This window comes from Dreissena polymorpha, chromosome 16 (genome assembly GCF_020536995.1).
Source record: "Dreissena polymorpha isolate Duluth1 chromosome 16, UMN_Dpol_1.0, whole genome shotgun sequence".
Lineage (NCBI taxonomy): Eukaryota > Metazoa > Mollusca > Bivalvia > Myida > Dreissenidae > Dreissena > Dreissena polymorpha.
Window position 1 is genome coordinate 27,477,013 of NC_068370.1, and position 19,804 is coordinate 27,496,816.

Genomic DNA, 19,804 nt, shown 5'->3' on the forward strand with positions numbered 1-19,804 from the left:
ACAAGCAATATCTGGTGTTTTCAGTGTCACTGACTCCTGCAACTAGTTTTTCCGTCAGACATGGAAATGTTGACTCCATAAATGTAAAATGAGAACCACACAATGCAATCAAAGCAAACCATTATAAACTGACTGTAAAACACATTTCTAGTGGATCTGGGAAATGAGGCTCAATGCATGTTAATATATTGTTATCTCCAATAAGCTTGTGCAGTCCTCACAGGCCAATCAGGAAAACACTTTCCACCTACAATGGATTTTTTATTTGAAATGCCATACTTAACCCTTTCAGTGCGGGAACCGAATTTTGAAGGCCTTTGCAAACAGTTTAGATCCAGATGAGACGCCACATAACGTGGCGTCTCATCTGGATCCAAACTGTTTGCTATTCTGATAGTATTCTTTGAAAAGCAATCGAAGAAAATGCTAATTTTAGAAATTCAGCAGACGACCTTTTAGCAGACAAAAATTTCCCAGCATGCAAATTGTTAAAAACGAAAAATTCCATAAAAGTTGAAAGGGTTGTCCCTGGTAAGCCTCTGAGTACTGCACAGGCCAATGATTTAGGACGACAATAATTATATGAACATGCATGTAGTGCTGTTTTCATAGATCATTAGGCTCAATTTACCCTTTCCAACTCAGAGTCAAAGAGGAAATGGCTGTGTGCAAACAGTATTAAACCAGAACAGCCTGCAAGTAACTAGCAGTCTGATCAGGTTTTATGCTGTTTGCTGCTCATCAGTATCTAAGGGTTGGAAATGAAGCCTTTAAACTTGAATCTAGTAAGTCTTAAATTAAATTTAATTTTAGTTAGAAAAGTCTTAAATTAAATGATACTTTCTAAGGGACTACACATGCGTAAAAAAACCTATCTATGTGGTAAAGGCTTAACCCTTTGCATGCTGGGAAATTTGTCTTCTGCTAAAATGTTGTCTGCTGAATTTCTAAAATTAGCATTTTCTTCGATTTTTTTCAAAGAATACTATCAGAATAGCAAACATTTTGGATCCTGATGAGACGCCAGATGTGGCGTCTCATCTGGATCCAAACTCTTTGCAAAGGCCTTCAAAATTCGGTTCCCGCACTAAAAGGCTTAACCCATGTTTTCCAAGAACAATGCTCAAACAAATCCCTGCATTCCTCTTTCCAACATTAAAGTCTATCATCCAAATATTCATAAAGGATTGTACAAACCAGACTGTTCACCATACTACAAATCCATGCCTTTTATAATCCAGCTACAAATAAACACAAAATTTTAGTGAACAAAAACCAAAACACTGTTTTGAACTTACAAAACTCGTTTTAAAGTTCGAACCCTGACCGGAAACATCCAGGGGCATTCTGGGTAAATGAAAGATGCTCGATTCATCAGAGTCCCGGGAGATTTCTCCCTAACAAGCATCAATCCTCGTCGAGACTCAAACTCCATTTGCAAAAAAGATTATAAACACTCTTTCATTAAAGCCCCCAATACACTTAAGACATTCTACCATAAATATGCTTAAGCAAATTTTTATTTAATTAATTTGTAAAGCTCCCACATTCAGCAACTGTGTGCGCTATTTACAACCTCCTGGGTCGTGAAGGCGATTATTGATAATCAACAGTATAGATATCTGCTCCGGCCTATCACCAATGAAGAGCACTTTTCATAAATGTCAAAGATAGCATACATATCTCAAGAACATCCACCATACATAATTTAATTCAATATCAAATACAATCTATGCTGGGTGTAAAAATAGATTGAAATACGATTTCTGAGCGTCAAATGTAATTTATCATTTTTCCAATATTGAACACTAGGTCGTTAAGCTTTTAGAACAGAGCATTTGAATATTGAACGCATTAACAATAAAATGCCGCAAATCTATTTTTTCCCTGAATAACAATGCAAATGACACCGGCTCAAATTTTCTGACAATAAATCTTTTAACATTGTACCATTGATTTGCAATTTTATCTTGATGTTCATTTCTAAAGGCGAAAATGAAAACCTAAAATCATTCAGTTCTGATAAAAGCAAGATAAAAGTAATTTCTATTTAAACAAATGACATTCAAAACAAACTGTAAAGATCTCTTGTGAGTTTCCTTAATTATAAAACATTGGCGATTGAGGTACTGTTTGCAAGACATTTCGTAGGGTTGGTTTTGAATCTATAACCACTATAACCCATTGATGATAATTTAATTACAAAAAATCAAATAGCAACTGCCTCTATTTATAAAGCTTTTACAGGAAAAGTAATGGCAATCTTAATTTAATTAATTTCCTGAACATTTCACTAATATGTTTATGTATAAAGTATACGCCCTTTGTCATTAAAATGTTTTCATTTGGAAAACAATATACTGATATGCTTAATCAGACACAAACAGTTATTATGATTTATAAGTGCTCGTTTGTTAAAAGAGCATTCACTTAACATCTTTTTGTGTAGCGTTTAAGTTCCTGGAACAACATTTTTTAGTTGTAGTTGTTATTTTAATTCATTGTATGAAATAAATGCAAGAGTTAAAAAAAAATGCAGTCTCGAAAATATAAATGCGTTTATAATAATAATAATAATAATTTAAATATATGGTAAGTCTAAAGACTAACCCAAAAGGTATGTAATATTTGTTTCAGTTAGGGTCTCATTAACAAGATTTTATTTTAACCACTTATGTTTTATGTGACTAAAATTGGAAGATCTTCTCTTTTATATTCCGTTTTAATAAACAACTCTTTTTTCAGGATATATGTTTCTGTAGACAATTATCTAATATTTTATTAGCACTATGCACAAAGATTTTTAATTAAATATACTGTATCATATATTGAAAGATTTTACGATTTTATTCAAAGGACATTACTCAATGAACTTTAAAGTGAGCTATTTAGTACAAATATCATCTCAGAAAGTCAGGCACAAGTGTGAAACAACCATAAACTTTGAATGTTATGTGTGGTAAATAAATGTTAAAGGGGATGTAACCAAATTTCATAGCATGTGTCAATTAGACAGCATAACCTCCCTTGATGCAAATCACTATTTCATACTGGTTCTTGTTGGTAGGACATATATTAATATGTCATTATGAATTTTCAGTAAAAATGAGTAGAATCAAGGTAAAAAAAGGATTTTTCAACACAAATCCATTCACTAAATTTAAAGCATAGACTTTGCATTTTTCAAACATAAGGTAGCTAAATCAAAGTTCATCTCTACGCTGGAAATTACCCTATTATGCAATGATTTTGAAAAGGCGCAAACAAAATTTTCCTTTTGCTCCTATATGACGCAGTAAGCAGCGAACATTTAATTCCAAAAATTACTTTTGAATAATTGTATTCAAAAGAAAAGGAAGAAAACATGAAAGGATAGTCCAATTGCTACATGCTTGTCAAAATTTTATATTTCACGTAAAAAATAATATACTGCATGAAAAATTAAGAAATCAAGTGACTTTGCCATTCTTGGAAACACCACAGATATTGCAACACATTTAAACACACACCACTGAAAAAGTCTTCAACTGATAAACATTTCATATTATACCTTGTTGCCGGAAAATATACCCCAAAAAACAGTATACCTTTGGGCCGTGCTCTGTACAAAGGTGGCTAAATGCATGTGCGTAAAGTGCGGTCCCAGATTAGCCCATGAAGTCCGCATTGGCTAATCAGGGATGACACTTTCCGCTTATATGATATTTTTCATTAAACGAAAGCCTCTTCTTAGCAAAATTAAGTTTAGGCGGAAATTGTTGTCTCTCATTAGCCAGTGCAGACTGCACAGGCTAATCTGGGACGACACTTTACGCACATGCATTAAACCCCCTTTTAACAGAGCACGGCTCATTTACTTTGTAAAGCTGTTCATTCTTCGTAAACCACAGGCAGAGGTTGACCTTGATCCACCTGAATATCCGTCACTGTGACCAATGAGAGTGATTGAACAACGCGCTCCATAAATACATCTCAAGGAGCTATTGGATCGACGAAGTAGCATCGACGTTTTCGGACGACCATTGCTTGCAAGTATCATAACTGATTACACACTATCGATTGTGTTGTATATACACGCCCCACTACCTCAGTCACACTTTGATAAACACTTTTGGTAGTGTGTCAATGTTTTCAAAAGAATTTTTTTTGTTATTTTTTTTTCTAAAAATGGCAAGAATTCACACTAAATACTCTCACATTTTGCACAAATTCTACTTCCAGGACACAATGAGATCTTATAGATTGCATATTAACCTTTAAAACATATTTAAAGATAAATATTGTTTCACTTTTTTTAAACTATGAAAATACAGAGCAAAAAGCTTTTATCAACTGACTCAAATGAAAAGTGTGATAATAAATTCTAAAGGCAAACAGGTTGTAGTTCTTAATATTTACTCCTTTTGAGCCAGTTATCTTTCTTTCTGTCAGTAAATTAAGAGTTACACTAGCATTTATTGATTATAGCCGATATATTGGACTCCAAGTCAAAGATCAATAACCCCAGTTTTCACAAAATGTCATGAATGTTAAAAACACTCTCTTACTTTGCACCATAATAAAACCACTATGAGACCAACTGAATTGCCTTTAAATCAACTTCCATCAATTTTTCACTCAAACTGTGAAATATTTTATATTTAAAAACAGAAACAGCCAAAAAAATCAATTATGCCCGTCTTAAATTATCTTAAATCTTCCTGAACACTTGAAAAAGATATTCCAGTTGTGTTTCACAACTATATATCTAAACAGAATTCCTTCCATAGTAACACCAGTCATTTCTTAAATGTCATTCATTGTCTTGTGTTGTAATATTTCAAGTATATCACAAGCAAAACTTTGGTTTCAGGCCCACACAATCATTGATGTAACCTTGAATAAAAGCCAAAACTTAGTCTATTTGAAAATAAATATTTGTTTCAGATTGAAAAGACTTTCAAACCATTTCTCGTTAACTGTTTAAATACTGTTTTGATAAACAAAACAACATCAAGTAAGTTCTAATTAGGTCACCGGTATGGTTATTTTTATAAATTATATTTTGCTTAAAGATAACAAAGTAATGGTGTTATAACGTAAGTGTTCAAGTTCTATTTATATATTCTGATGTTATAACGTAAGTGTTCAAGTTCTATTTATATATTCTGATCATGTCGAATATTTATTATTAATCTAAAAGAGCACTGTACTAAACAAACATCAAGATTTGCGCTGATTTATTTATAATTTAAATGTACCCTACATCTTCCTTGTTTTTTAGTTCTATTGTACAATGCATTTGGCTGAACACTTACAAAAGCTTATTATATTGTCTTATTATGAAGACATTATAAATTGTCTTTCATTAGTACATATAATTTAAATGCGGTACTTAGTTTTATTACTATGAAAATAAAAATAATAAATAAGTTTATATATCTTATAGAAACCTAAATTGCATGCAAAAGAATCACTTATGGTTCTCAGTGTTGTAACAAAAACAAATGAAGTTACTAAACTATTTTCTCACATAAGCACCTGAATAACAATTTATTTAGATTCACACTTTCCTTATTTTGAACACACAAAGTTTGAGACTTATTATAGAAAGCAGCTACATGTAAGAGTTCCAATAATTCCAGCCTGCACTAAGCGCCACACTATACCATTTATTCCCATGAGTTATTAATAATGTATACAATACAAATGACTCTCAAAGTTCTCTGATTTGTTTGGTGAAAGTATTGAATGACAACATTTATTTATCTTTCGGATTATATTACATGGACAAATGTAGAAACAAACAATGTTAATCCTCAATAAATTTGCTTGATTGGCTAAATAAGGACTAACACCTTATTATGAATTAAATACTTCTGCAACATACATCATTAAAAAAACACTCTACAAATCAATTTTTTGTAGTATAAACTTACAATTGAGTCCTGTTCTGAGAAAACTGGGCTTAATGCATGTGCGTAGTGTCGTCCCAGATTAGCCTGTGAAGTCTGCACAGGCTAATCAGGGGCGACATTATTTGTCTAAACTAGATTTTCAGTAAGGAGGGACTTCCTTGAGACTAAAAATACCATAATAGCGGAAAGTGTCATTCCCGATAAGCCTGTGTGGACTGCACAGGCTAATCTGGGATGACACTACTCACATGCATTATTCCCAGTTTTCTCAGAACACGACTCAATTAATCCTGGACAAATCACATTGTTTATTTCAAATATAATTACAATAAACAGTGGTTTAAATCCAGGCTTTCATACTAAAAGCAATTCAATTACCGGTATCAAACAATATTTACACAAACAACCATGTATTTAAGATAATGTGAGGTACAGTAGTTACTTTGCCTTATTAATCTAAATTTACTAAGGATTTCACTGTTCATTTTGCAGGAATCAACAGTTGCAGCGTTTTTAGTTATTCAATGGTGAAATTGAATCTAAATGTGAAAAATGTAAAAAGACATTCAATATCAGTACTGAAATAGTGGCCAATTTTAACAAGTAAGGAAAGACAACTCTGTTTAAAATAATAATCAGGCTGAAAGAGTGCTGTCTCATTGCTATAATCACTACACAGTGTGCACTGATCAATCTAATCTGGCACAATACTTTACACAAATGCATTATGGATGTTTTTTGCACATCGCACCTCAAATGTTCAGCAGATCTGTCAGTTTCACTATCAGCCCAGGAAATATATCCCACCAGAATATGTCACAAGCATAATCAATTAAACAACCTAGAAAGGTAAATCACTCAGATCTGGAAGGCGGGTAAATCATCCTGTTATTTTGACCAAAAGAGCTTTGCTCTAAGAAAACGTGGGCAATTGCATTGTGTAAGGTGTTGTCTTAGAATAGCCTGTTTAGTCTAATGCATTGTGTAAGGTGTTATCTTAGAATAGCCTGTGCAGTATGCACAAAAGAAACAGGGACAAAACTTTCCACCTAAACTGAATTTTTGCTTAAAAGAGAATTCCTTTTAACAAAAAAATCCACAATCATCCCCCTACTTTCCAACTACTCAACGACTCCCGTGAACCTGAACCATATTACATAATACATGAACATTATCTCTCCATCTATCAACATCATATGAACTCAACATGTCACCTAAGTCAAGTGTTCTCTTAACACCTGCTTAGCAACAATCGGCTTATTAGTTTTACCCAAGATGACATTTCTACAGGAATCAATTATTTTGAGCACAATGACTTTGATAAAAATCAATCGAAGTACATTTTTAGCCTTGATTTCTTCATAACATAAAAGACAAGAGTGCCACAAGACCCACTAATGCTCCACTGGCATATTAAGGATCAAATTAAAGAGCTTTGAACCTTGCTAACAGGGGGGATGGCACAATTTACTATTTTATAGTTGGAAATGTGGAGAAAGGAAATCTATCTCTTTCTAAATTATTATAAATTCAGTCACAGTGTAATGTCTTCAGAGCCTGGTTTAGCTAAATCTTGCACACAATTCTAACGATATGGAAATGTTATCAGTCGTCGAAATTCGCACTAGTCCGACAGCAAAAAACTAGTATTTTTTCTCTCGGGCTAGTAGGAAATCCAATATTACAAGCCCGACGTGCTTGTACAATTCATTTAACAGAAAACGAGTTCCACTTTCATTTTCAATATTTGTAAACAAAGTTTTGAGCAGCTTAAATCAACAGCCGCTTATGTTTAAAACACTGCGCACACGTGCTGGGCAATCAGCCGATAATTGGATTACTGCGCATAAAGCGCATGGTTTTGTTGTTCACGGATTACTATTATGTAAAATAAATGTTTTGCGTTGCGTTCGGGACACAGAGAGTAATGGCCGAACAGTTGTCATTCTAGTACGTCGTTGAGGAATGCGAATCTGAGGTAACTGTGATTGACGCATTTGTCAACTGGCTTTTTGTAGAATAACCTGGCACTAAATTGCTTATATATGTTCTGGTGGTTCAGGTTTGCTCTCTCTTTCACATGGGTATATGGGATACATTTCTGCTAATTTTTTACCATAACTGTATGCATATATTTAATATATTATTAATTATATTTATTTGTGATTTGATTGAAATTCGTGTGTGAAATTAATTAGCCGGATTTTTTTCGAAAAAATCTCGGCTTATAGATTGATGTTGTCGGGCGGGGGGGGCGGGCGGGCGGGGTGGCGGCGTGCTCGAAAATGTTAAAGTTCTTATTTCATGGTATAACTTTGGTATGCTTGGACCTAGAGTCTTCAAACTTGACATGAAGGTTGGCCAGGATTAACAGATGACCACTGGTCATTTCAAGGTCATTCATTTGAAGGTCAAGGTCACTGTGACCTTCAATATAAAAAATGTTAAAGTTCTTATAACTTTGGTATGCTTGGACCTAGAGTCTTGAAACTTGACATGAAGGTTGGCCATAACTAGTTAGTAACCACTGGTCATTTCAAGGTCATTCATTTGAAGGTCAAGGTCACTGTGACCTTGAATGTAAAAATGTTAAAGTTCTTATTTCATGGTATAACTTTGGTATGCTTGGACCTAGAGTCTTCAAACTTGACATGAAGGTTGGCCAGGATTAACAGATGACCACTGGTCATTTCAAGGTCATTCATTTGAAGGTGAAGGTCACTGTGACCTTCAATATAAAAATGTTAAAGTTGTTATAACTTTGGTATGCTTGGACCTAGAGTCTTGAAACTTGACATGAAGGTTGGCCAGAACTAGTAAGTAACCACTGGACATTTCAAGGTCATTCATTTGAAGGTCAAGGTCACTGTGACCTTGAATGTAAAAATGTTAAAGTTGTTATAACTTTGGTATGCTTGGACCTAGAGTCTTGAAACTTGACATGAAGGTTGGCCAGAACTAGTAAGTAACCACTGGACATTTCAAGGTCATTCATTTGAAGGTCAAGGTCACTGTGACCTTGAATGTAAAAATGTTAAAGTTCTTATTTCATGTTATAACTTTGGTATGCTTGTACCTAGAGTCTTCAAACTTAAAATAAAGATTGGCCAGTACTAGAAGATGACCACTGGTCATTTCAATGTCATTCATTTGAAGGTCAAGGTCACTGTGACCTTAAATGTTAAAATGTTAAAATTGTTATAACTTTGGTATGCTTGGACATAGAGTCTTCAAACTTGACATGAAGGTTTGCAAGCACACTTAGATGACCACTGGTCATTTCAAGGTCATTCATTCTAAGGTCAAGGTCACTGTGACCTTGAATGTAAAAATGTTAAAGTTCTTATAACTTTGGTAGGTAAAAATGTTAAAGTTCTTATTCCATGTTATAACTTTGGTATGCTTGTACCTAGAGTCTTCAAACTTGACATAAAGGTTGGCCAGTACTAGAAGATCACCACTGCTCATTTCAATGTCATTCATTTGATTTCTGTGTAGGTATGTGAAAGCAAAACAATAAATAGTATTATTTCATCTAAGTTTATTTTCTTACATTTGATAATGAAATTGATGGAAACTTCAAACAATATCTTACTAATTTGCTAATAAAAAAATTGAGATCAAACTTTCCTAATTGTCAATTCAAGTTCATATTTGTGACCTTAAATGTTATTGTTGTTCATGTATATGCATGCATTCAAAACATAACACAAGGTTTGCTCATGCCTTGAAAAGTACTTACATTTCATTTTGACCTTTGAACAATATTTCAGTAATTTAAGTATTGCATTGACAAAAACTCGAAAGGTACTTTCCTGTCATTTAAATCAAAAATCCGGCTTCAATGCGGTCATCTCCGACCGCGGAACTCTTGTTTCTTCTTATTTCAGGATCCGAAAGAGGCTGGCTCAGTTGACGAGGAAGCTAACTTGGATGAGGATGAAATTAATAAGAGATTTGTACTGTATTCTAAAGATTGAATAAATGAATGCTTCTTTGGATGTTTAATGTTATGTTTATCTGCATTTTTAACAAAAATGTTTGGGCTAGTAAAATCTGACTCAGGCTTGTTCAAATTCCCATAGTACTAGCCCAACTTGCTTGTAGATTTAAATCTGAATTTCAATGACTGGTTATTATTTGAATATAAAACAAAACCATTGTTAGCATCTGAGTTTAAATGTTCAATTGTCCATTATTCCAACAAGTAATTGATATTTCAATGCAGTCAGTTCAGACATTAACTAAGACTTTGTTAAGAATTAACGGATGTTTTTTTCGGCGTAAGCTGCATAAGCCAGCTTTTCACCCTGACTTGACCTTTGTAAGTGTCCAATAAAATTCAAATAAAATTTTCCGCGGCTAGGTACGAATGAATACACTTCATTTATTCCATTGGCTGATTTGAGTATACCACCAGAACATTGGAAACATATCCGCGTCTTTGTAACACTGTTTTACTGTATGAAACAATTTTATCTCTAATGAAAAGGCTTAATAGATAGAACAGTTTTACACTCAATTCTCGACATCAATACAGTTTGTGCGTACACCTTTTATTTTCAGAGTATTACCAGCGCAAAAGCGTTTATACTTAAAAGGCTATGTTCTCATATTTAGTACTTACTTCCATATTCCTGTCAACATGTTAACATGTAAAAGTATAAAGAGCAGTGGAAGCGAGGCCTCACTTTAAAGAATTGCATTTCAACCCGCGAGGTTTCGGGTCAAGTCGCGGACATTCAGAGTTTATATACAGGTCATCACCGGAGTTCGCGGTCAGTAAAATAATCGTTATATAATAAAGACGCTATCCGTGAACTAGGTGACCTGGAATTTTCTTTAGACCAGAAATATGTTAAAAGAAGATATTCAGCAATATAATTATGGTATGTCAATAATATATTCTTAATGTGTTTTCAACAATACAATGATAAATATTATTTTTAATAAATTTAACAATAATTATTCCACCATATTGCCTAATGTACTAAAGTGATATTATGAGCATGTAACAGTTTATAGGTGTCTATCGCAACCGTTGATTATTTTTGATGCTTCTACTTCATATACACTTATAGTAATTAATGCAGCATCAACATACTAAAACAATATACCAGAAAGAGAAAAATAATGCATTTGAATATTAACCGTACTTTCGTTTGACAACTGATCATGCGTTTACGAGTTGAACCTAAATTTAGTTTTAGTGCAGATTTGTTCATACGACACAAAGACACAATATTGTTTTACGGATCATTTCGGCTTACAGGACTGGGTGGGTCACGTAAGAATATCGAATATAAAATATATTTTTATAATCAACTGGTAGCAAGGTGAGTTGCAGATAATTGATCAGTAACCACATTTTAACTAACTATTTTGACCTGTTAATTCTTTTCAGCTCAATTCAACAGTGCAAAATGCCCATAATATCACTTTAAGCATGAGCACGATGATTCTCGATACTGTTAATAATCGAATCAAATAGCAATGCCCGACAGACCACTAAAACAGGTTTGTTCTCGTGTGGCCGGTTGACTCATATGTTTAAATTTCACTTCCATTCTTCTTTTGGTTTTTTGTTTGGTATCTATAGGTTTATGACCAGCAATATGTTATAATGTAAAATAAGCCGCGAAAACTCCCCGTAACATCCCGTACTGCGTGTGATGCAGCTAAGAACTGCACAGAAAAAGACATTCGCTATCCTTGATCTCATTCGTTAAACTATTTACGCCGTATATCTTTTTAAAGATATTTCTTGTTATCAATAACACATGCCTCAACATTGCAAGCTCCAGTTGATATATGCTATTTCAACTAATTCAAGGTAAACAGCAATCATAATTATGCCATGTTATGCCATGCAAGTCTGGTTGATTGCTATTGTTAATTTTGGTACATAATTCCCCACATTCTGCATCCATGACACAACATTAATCGCTCTTTTGTTAAATATGGGCCTTGTTCTAGGAAAACTGGACTAAATGCATGGGCGTTGAGTAAGCAGTCCACACAGGCTAATCAGGGATGACGCTTTCAGCCGAGACTTTGCAACCAGCATAAAACCAGAACAGCCTGCAAGTAACTCGCAGTCTGTTCAGGTTTTATGCTGTTTGCTTCTCATCAGTATTTAAGGGTTGAAAGGAAGCCTTTAAAATTTGAATGTTAATAAGAAAGCTCTTTAATTAAATATAACTTTCTAAGGGATACAAATGCGTTAAAATATCTATTAAGTGGTATAGTGTTAACAATTTAGTGATTATACTTACAAGACTTTACAGATGCTCATTGGAGCCCACACAACCTTTTTCTTACTCCCACCTTTATGTGGGAGATTGGTCAACATGCAATATTTCTTGTTTGGAAGTCCGCAATTACACTCATTTTCTGAATTATTTGTTTCCTGTCTACGTCTCTGTACTGACCAATCATCTCCAAACGCAAATTCTTTCAGTTTCCTCAATGATTCGTCATCATGGTACAAGTATGAAATACTTTGTAAGCGTCTCGGTGTAAGCTCCCTTTGTAGAACTTCTATTTGATTTTGCAAGCTCTTCTGAAACGTCGGGTTCATAGTCATATTCAGAACTGTGAAAGTAGCAAAGTTAACCCTATAAGTGTAACAGTGATGTCATTATTACATCTCGGCATCACAATTGTTTGAAGCAATCCACAACAGAACCATCTGCAATTTGTGTCTATGTGTCAAATAAGTCTTATTCCTAAAATTATGTGTTGCACTGAATGACACAAAACCAAACACAAAATAAAAGAAGAATACTAAGTTATTAGAACATCAATGAACTATTTATATCCAGTCTATTATGTCATTACTACACATGATCTACATTATTGGACAGGTTTTAAAAAGAATATGTCCAATAAACATTTTAAATTTAATGACACTATTTAAATTTTGAAACTTTCTTTCTTGAAAAAATTGTTACAAAAATGTGTCACTTTTATTGTTAATCGGCGCCAGTAATTAAATCCAAAACCAAGACTAGATATCTGACACAAATGAATCTATAAAGCACTTCCCTGATACGCAAACATAGGAAGAGATCTAGAAAACTAAAGCCTTGTAGTGCAAAATTACCTTCAATTATTATCAGCTGATGACACTTTCCTATTGCACAAAAAACTTGCATAGAAAATGCATGTCACATATTTTGTTCACTAAAGTATATCCAAGACCCACACAGAAGTGTCTGACAAAGAAATTACATCACAAATTACACACTGTTTCATTTGATGTTCAAATTTAAACATGTATTCTGATAAGAAGTTTATGAGATGCAAATGAAGTAGTAACAAATTTATGTCACAAAGGCAATTTAGGTCCAGTGTAGAACATCTCTCACTATCTTCAATTTGAAAGAGTAAACAAGAAAATTTACGATTAAAACCTCTTGAAAGTAAGTTCTTTATTGTTCATACATTTAAGCCATCTTTTTAATATTTATCTAACAAACTGATAAGTAATTGTTAAACGATTCATCACTTTAAACACCCATCTGAAGTTGAAAATCAAATTTGTTTTGTGTTTTAGTTAAGCAACAACAGATTAAGATTTCAAAAATTACCTTCAAGTTGTTATCTACAGAAATTATTGTAATTTGGTCAAATTACCAAATGTAAATTTTGTAATCCAGTCATTCACAATTATGATAAACAGCACAATATTTAAATATAGGAAATCACGAATAAAGCTGATTATGTCAATCTGTTTATATATGACTTGTGGATGTCAAAATTAATGCCAACACTTGTATTACTTCCATCCAAGTATACTTAATATTTGTTGATTTATCTGTTTGTACAAATAAAATACAGAAATAAACCATTCAATCCATAAAAAGCTTGATCATGTTAGCAATCAATACTAAAACTGCAAATAAAGATGAACAACATTAAGTCAGTCAGAAAAGCAGACAGTTTTCAACTTCAACAATTTAATACAATAAGCAAGCATAATATTATATTAACTAAAACACAGATTTCAATAAAACAGTAATAGCTCCACCTACTTTACTTTACAAAATCAATCTTTTAGAAAGAACCTATAGTGGAAAGTTATGTTTATCCCTTTGAAACTCATTTAAAAAAAATGCATTACTCAATAATTCAAAATAGAAAGTACTGATATATAAATCACTTAAATCATAAAAGTTCACCGAGGTGAAAGTGTGATTTTCAATCAATCAATCCTATCTTATCGATGTCAGGTAAAACTTTTGGTGTAATTTATTATGCTAATCAACTGTTCAGCTATTCAGAATCCAATCCTGATATGTATAATGAAATGTTTCCATTTAAATTAACATCAGCATAGCAAATGGTTAAAATGACGCCACATTAAATTTTGTTCATAAATTATCTGATAAGTAGCATATTTATCAAAACTGAATACTATTCAAACAAATGTAATACTATTTGCATAATCCCTTCCTTACATTATGAACAAAATGAATAATCCCTTCATACATAATTATGCCTATTTTTTTTAATTAACAAAAATACACACAGCCATGTGTTTTAACACATAGATAATTTCTGCACTATTCATAAGGATAATTTAATTTCCTTTCAAAATGAACACTTTAAAAAAACACTCCAATAAAAAATCACATTTCAGCTTATAAGGCCCGGACATTCAAATGTTACAAGAAAACAATATTATAATTGTTTTTGCAATAAATCTAATAAGTTGCAAAAACAACAAGCATTTTCATTCAATAATCTCACACCTGAACAGTAACTGTTGTAGCCATATTAGGATTTGTAATCCCTCTCAGTGGAATAAGATCCCACACAAACACAGCTGGCAAAATTTGCACTATGCAAAATTAGCAATCACTCTGATCGAGTCAATACCTTTGAACATTCAAATATTTGGATATCCATTGCACTATTTAATGGTAATGCGTTGCAGGTTCAATATGCCAGCTTTGCAAATCACACCCCTTATAATTACATTCAAATGTTTCTTAATGACTGTTCACAGATATTTGACAGAAAATGCTTAATTCATGGGCCGTTTTTTTATTTTGCTAATATATCACCAGTACAACACACTGAGGTTAAATTAAACATATTGTAATTCTCAACCACATGGGGATTATTTTATTAAAAATGCAACATCCAAGTTTTTTATCAATAAATAGTGTATATAATCAAGAAAAAAACTCCAATAGCCAAATGGAACTGATTCAGTGCTACCATTGAAACAGAAATTTCAATAATTGATTATGAAAAGATCAATTGTTAGCATCAGTTTTAATGTACATTCCAATCGCAGGAGGGAATCCCATATTATTATTTTTTTTATTTATGCTATAATAGAAACAAGGAGTGCAACTGCATTTGCTGTAAAACTACACAATCTTTACTGTAAACCATGTAACTTAAACAATTTTTAACGAATCAACTACACACCGGTTGTTATGAAAGCTAATTAAATAATTTATCAACTAAATTAACATCAGTACCATTGATACTTTCAATGACCTTGTCCACATGATTATAAAACGTGGCATCAACAAGCATTGATAACTTAATGAGTTAGAGAATTGAAACTGCAAATTTAGCAATTTTTATATCAACAAAAGGCAATAACTTTAAAGTGCCTGGTGCCATTACTTTTTTTTCATCATCATAATAAAATATAAAAGAATCAATGACCAATAAATCAATATTTCACATACAAACTGTTAATTGTTTAAATTAGTTAGTCTGTGTCTACCAGTTATTAAACTTTGTTTGTTAACATTTTAACACAAAATTCCATTAATTCATAAAATATTTATCTTCCTAATTTGGTCTTTTATGAACTTCCAACCAAATATTTGATGAACTATACAATAATGGATCATGACACCAAGTCCTTCTGACCAAAACACTTTTAATTGCACTGGGCACAATTTGAACTATTGATCACTTGACAATTTATGGCAAGCATGAGTTGCTAATGTTTATTACCTTAGTGTTACCCAAACTTTAAATCATATATTTAAAAGTACAACAAAACTACCGTAATTACTCTATGTTTTCGGACACTTATAAATAATTAAAAAAAATCGTGTCCGAAAACTTAGATACAAAAAATATTTACAAAATACAGGTGTCCGAAAACTTAGTCGAAAATTGAAGTGACCGAAAATAGCGTCAATTGTATCAACGACTACCGGTAATAGCACGCGCTTGTAAAATACCATGCTGTATAGTATAAATTACAAGTTTATATGTTTGCACTGCATTTTAACCCTTTCCCTGATAGACTTCTTATCTGATCTGCCACTCCAGGCCAATACCAGTCCTGCTGTTCTGATAACAGCGAATCCATATACAGCTGATAAGCCTGACTACACCATCTCAAGAGGTTATTGGGAAAATAATGGAAAAATTCTAAACTGTTACACCTGTCTTGTTTAGGCTTAATTTCCACTTAGTTCCTTGCATTTCACATCATTTGTGTCAATGTAAATATTGTAGAGAAATAAATTCTCCTTCCAACCATATAAATGTTAAGTCTGTATTCTAATAAATAATACGAGGATATAACAAGTAATACAAGTGTATGCGAATGCAACAGGAAATGCAGTGAGAACCCCACCTTAAAATATTGAATTTTATACTGAAACATTAGGCGATTAATCTTTTGATTTGTCGGCATTGTGTTTCATTTCAGACTCCATGCAGTTTAACGATCATAATCTCTGTGCTTTATTACCCAAACTCATTAGTTGCTGGAAACACGTGCTACTGAAAATAGCCACCCCGATTGCGTTTTATGGCCCAAACAAGCACTCAGTGTCTAGGACCCATTTTTTGTATCCCTAAATGTTTGATAAGCACGTGCACTAATAATTATTATGTTGGTCATTACAAAAGGCTTACTGGAAACCGCCGACTGCGTCTTTGTTTTATTGCTCAATCAAGCACCAAAAATCCAATATCCTGTGTATTACCAAGCACAAACTTTAGATAAGCACGTGTCGTCTGTCAAAACAAGTATTGTACATGTCCCTAAATATCGCAGTAATTCTCGTATATGATGTCGGAAAGGGGACATGCTTTAAACATTTACAATTACGATATTTTTTTCCAGGCATAAGATTTGCTAAAAACAAATGAGAACCAAAACAAGCAAACACAGACAACACGAAATATAAATAATTATGACAAATTAAATGAAAAAAAATCGCTTTTACTTTCTCCATATATTTCCAGAAAATGACTTATACATGTTGCATGAAATCTAAATATAGATGACGTCGTTGTAAAAGAATATGAATTGTACACGGCACTTTGTGTGCAATCAGATACAGTACAATAATTGTTGCAATATTTAACGAACTAAAAGATGATGATACAGCGTTTTTTACTTTTATTTTATCAGGGAAATGTCTTATCATTTGCAAGATACCCCGATACTGAAATGGAAATTCAATACGAAGCTTTTACGTTGTTGTCTGCGCTACGCAGTTTTTGTGTATAAATAAATACACCAACGCCTATTTTCGCGCGCTTTTTGTCCAAACAAAGACTTGACACGAAAATATCATGGGCATATACATGTATTTATTTCTGGCTACAATTTGTAACAGAACATTAACTGTACACGATGCGCGCACACCACATTAAGTTATTTAGGCGTATTTGAATACCCTTGTCCCGATTGGACACCTATTTCATCAAATCTTTATATAGAAACATATGCCGAATTTCTATTGATACTTTAGAAAAATGTCCGATATTTGTGTTTATGAGTTTTCTTGAGCACTTTTGTCGTCAATATCAATCAGAATTTGCATTTGAAAATGAACATTGGGAATATACGGGATTATTGGGTAATGGATAGACGGAAAAATTCGCATGTATGCGGATATCGATATAGACGGTAATAAACGCATGTATCGGGTAATCGATAGACTCGGGAATATACGCATCTATCAGGGAAAGGGTTAAAATAATGTTAAATGCTTAATTTATTTGACAGAAAGTTACTACAAGGTTGTACTTTGACCAACGAGTTCAAAGATGAGTATATGATGTACCGATACTCGCTAGTATGAACCTGTAATTAATGCAATAAAAAAGCAAATTAAGAATTCTGTGTTTGTTCATTTCCGATAGTTGTTGTTACACCTTCCATTGTTCGTAAAACTTGCAATAGGGTGCATCACACTTTGAAGCGTTTAGTATTTGTCATAGTTATTTTACTGAGAAGGGGTAGTACCATAATTTGCGGTAGATAAAAAAGCAAATTAAGAATTCTGTGTTTGTTCATTTCCGATAGTTTTTGTTACACCTTCCATTGTTCGTAAAACTTGCAATAGGGTGCATCACACTTTGAAGTGTTTAGTATTTGTCATAGTTATTTTACTGAGAAGGGATAGTACCATTGCGGTAGATAATTGAACTGCTTATTAGCACTACCCCTGGTAATTGTAATAACGCTTATGCTTTCGGGCCAAACCATTGTCTAATACCGGTTTACAAGGTTATTTACCCAATAACGCAAATGTAATGGTCCGTTGCACCTGCCATGGTTTATGATGTTAATCTGGTTGTAAAACCCCATGATCGAAGTGTCATTAGATATTGAGAACAGGACCGAAATTTGGTAAAATAGCGCTGAAAAATATACTGTCCGAAAACTTAGAGACATTAATTATGGACTAAAACTCGTGTGTCCGAAAATTAAGTCACGAAAAATAATTATTTTTGCTAAAAAAAGGGGTGTCCGAAAACTTAGAAGTTAGAGTGTCCGAAAACATAGAGTAATTACGGTAGTCTATTATTCACAAGAATAACCTGGAGACACAATTTCACCATGCTCAACCATGGTCAACAGTCTGTTACTGAGTAAAGGCCATGAACTATCATGATCAACGATAAAATATAATGGCTGCTTTATAATGAAAATTGTCACCCTATGATGGTCTTGAAACTACTGCATAATGACCATGCTCTGTGAAAACTGGGTTTCATGCATGTGGGTAAAGTGCCATCCCAGATAAGCCTGTGAAGTCCACACAGGCTAATCATGGACAACACTTTCTGCTTTTATGATATTTTTCGTTTACAGAGTGTCTCTTCTTAGCAAAAATCCAGTTAGGCGGAAAGTGATGTCTCTGATTAGCCTGTGTGGACTGCACAGGCTTATCTTGGATGACATTTTACTCACATACATTAAACCCCCTTTTCACAGAGCACTGCTCATATATATGGTAAAATCTTACATTGATTGTGAACCATGCAGCAATTGCCCACATGAAATGTGATTTTATAAAACAGTTACATTTTAGCTGAGAAATTTGATGATTGTTTAATATCACCACCAATTTTTGAGTATCAAAAACAATTGATATTTGGTCATTTAGAAACAATATAAATCAAAACCAAATAAATACAATTATTTAAAAAGAACAACATTCAATTCAAAATTGGATTAATTTAATTAACAACATTCATTATGAAATATTTAAATATTTTGCAGAATCTAACTGAATCATTTCTTGAAAATCAAACCCTAATATGAACTACATAAAAAATAAACACATGTATAGCTAAACATATTTATCCAATTCGCTTTATCCTCAAGACTAGTTTCAACATGGCATCAAAGATTTGACACATATGTCATACTTAGGTTTTTGAGTTCACAAATCCTTATAAAGCAATTCATTGTAAATTCTTCTTCAAATATAATCCAGATTGCATGATGTGCAATACTTTAATCTCCCATAAAATGTTTCCCTTTGACAAATTAATTCATGTTCTCATAACTTTCATATCACATCCAAACCACAGGATACCTGATAAAAAAGATGCAACACTTACAAAACACTCAGAAAAATATCAATCAATGATGAGATTTTTTGCCGGTCCTCATG

At 33.0% G+C, this 19,804-nt stretch overlaps 1 protein-coding gene and 1 long non-coding RNA gene across 2 annotated transcripts in view; one reads left to right on the forward strand and one right to left on the reverse strand.

Annotated features, from left to right (window-relative positions):
- Positions 1–19,804, reverse strand: part of LOC127861531 (uncharacterized) — a 180,445-nt gene that overhangs the window by 19,972 nt on the left and 140,669 nt on the right. The gene's annotated exons all lie outside the window — the stretch shown is intronic.
- LOC127861569 (uncharacterized) lies at positions 8,181–9,526 on the forward strand. The gene is made up of 2 exons (XR_008040267.1): positions 8,181–8,759; positions 9,396–9,526. It is a non-coding gene; the product is annotated as an uncharacterized LOC127861569 (long non-coding RNA).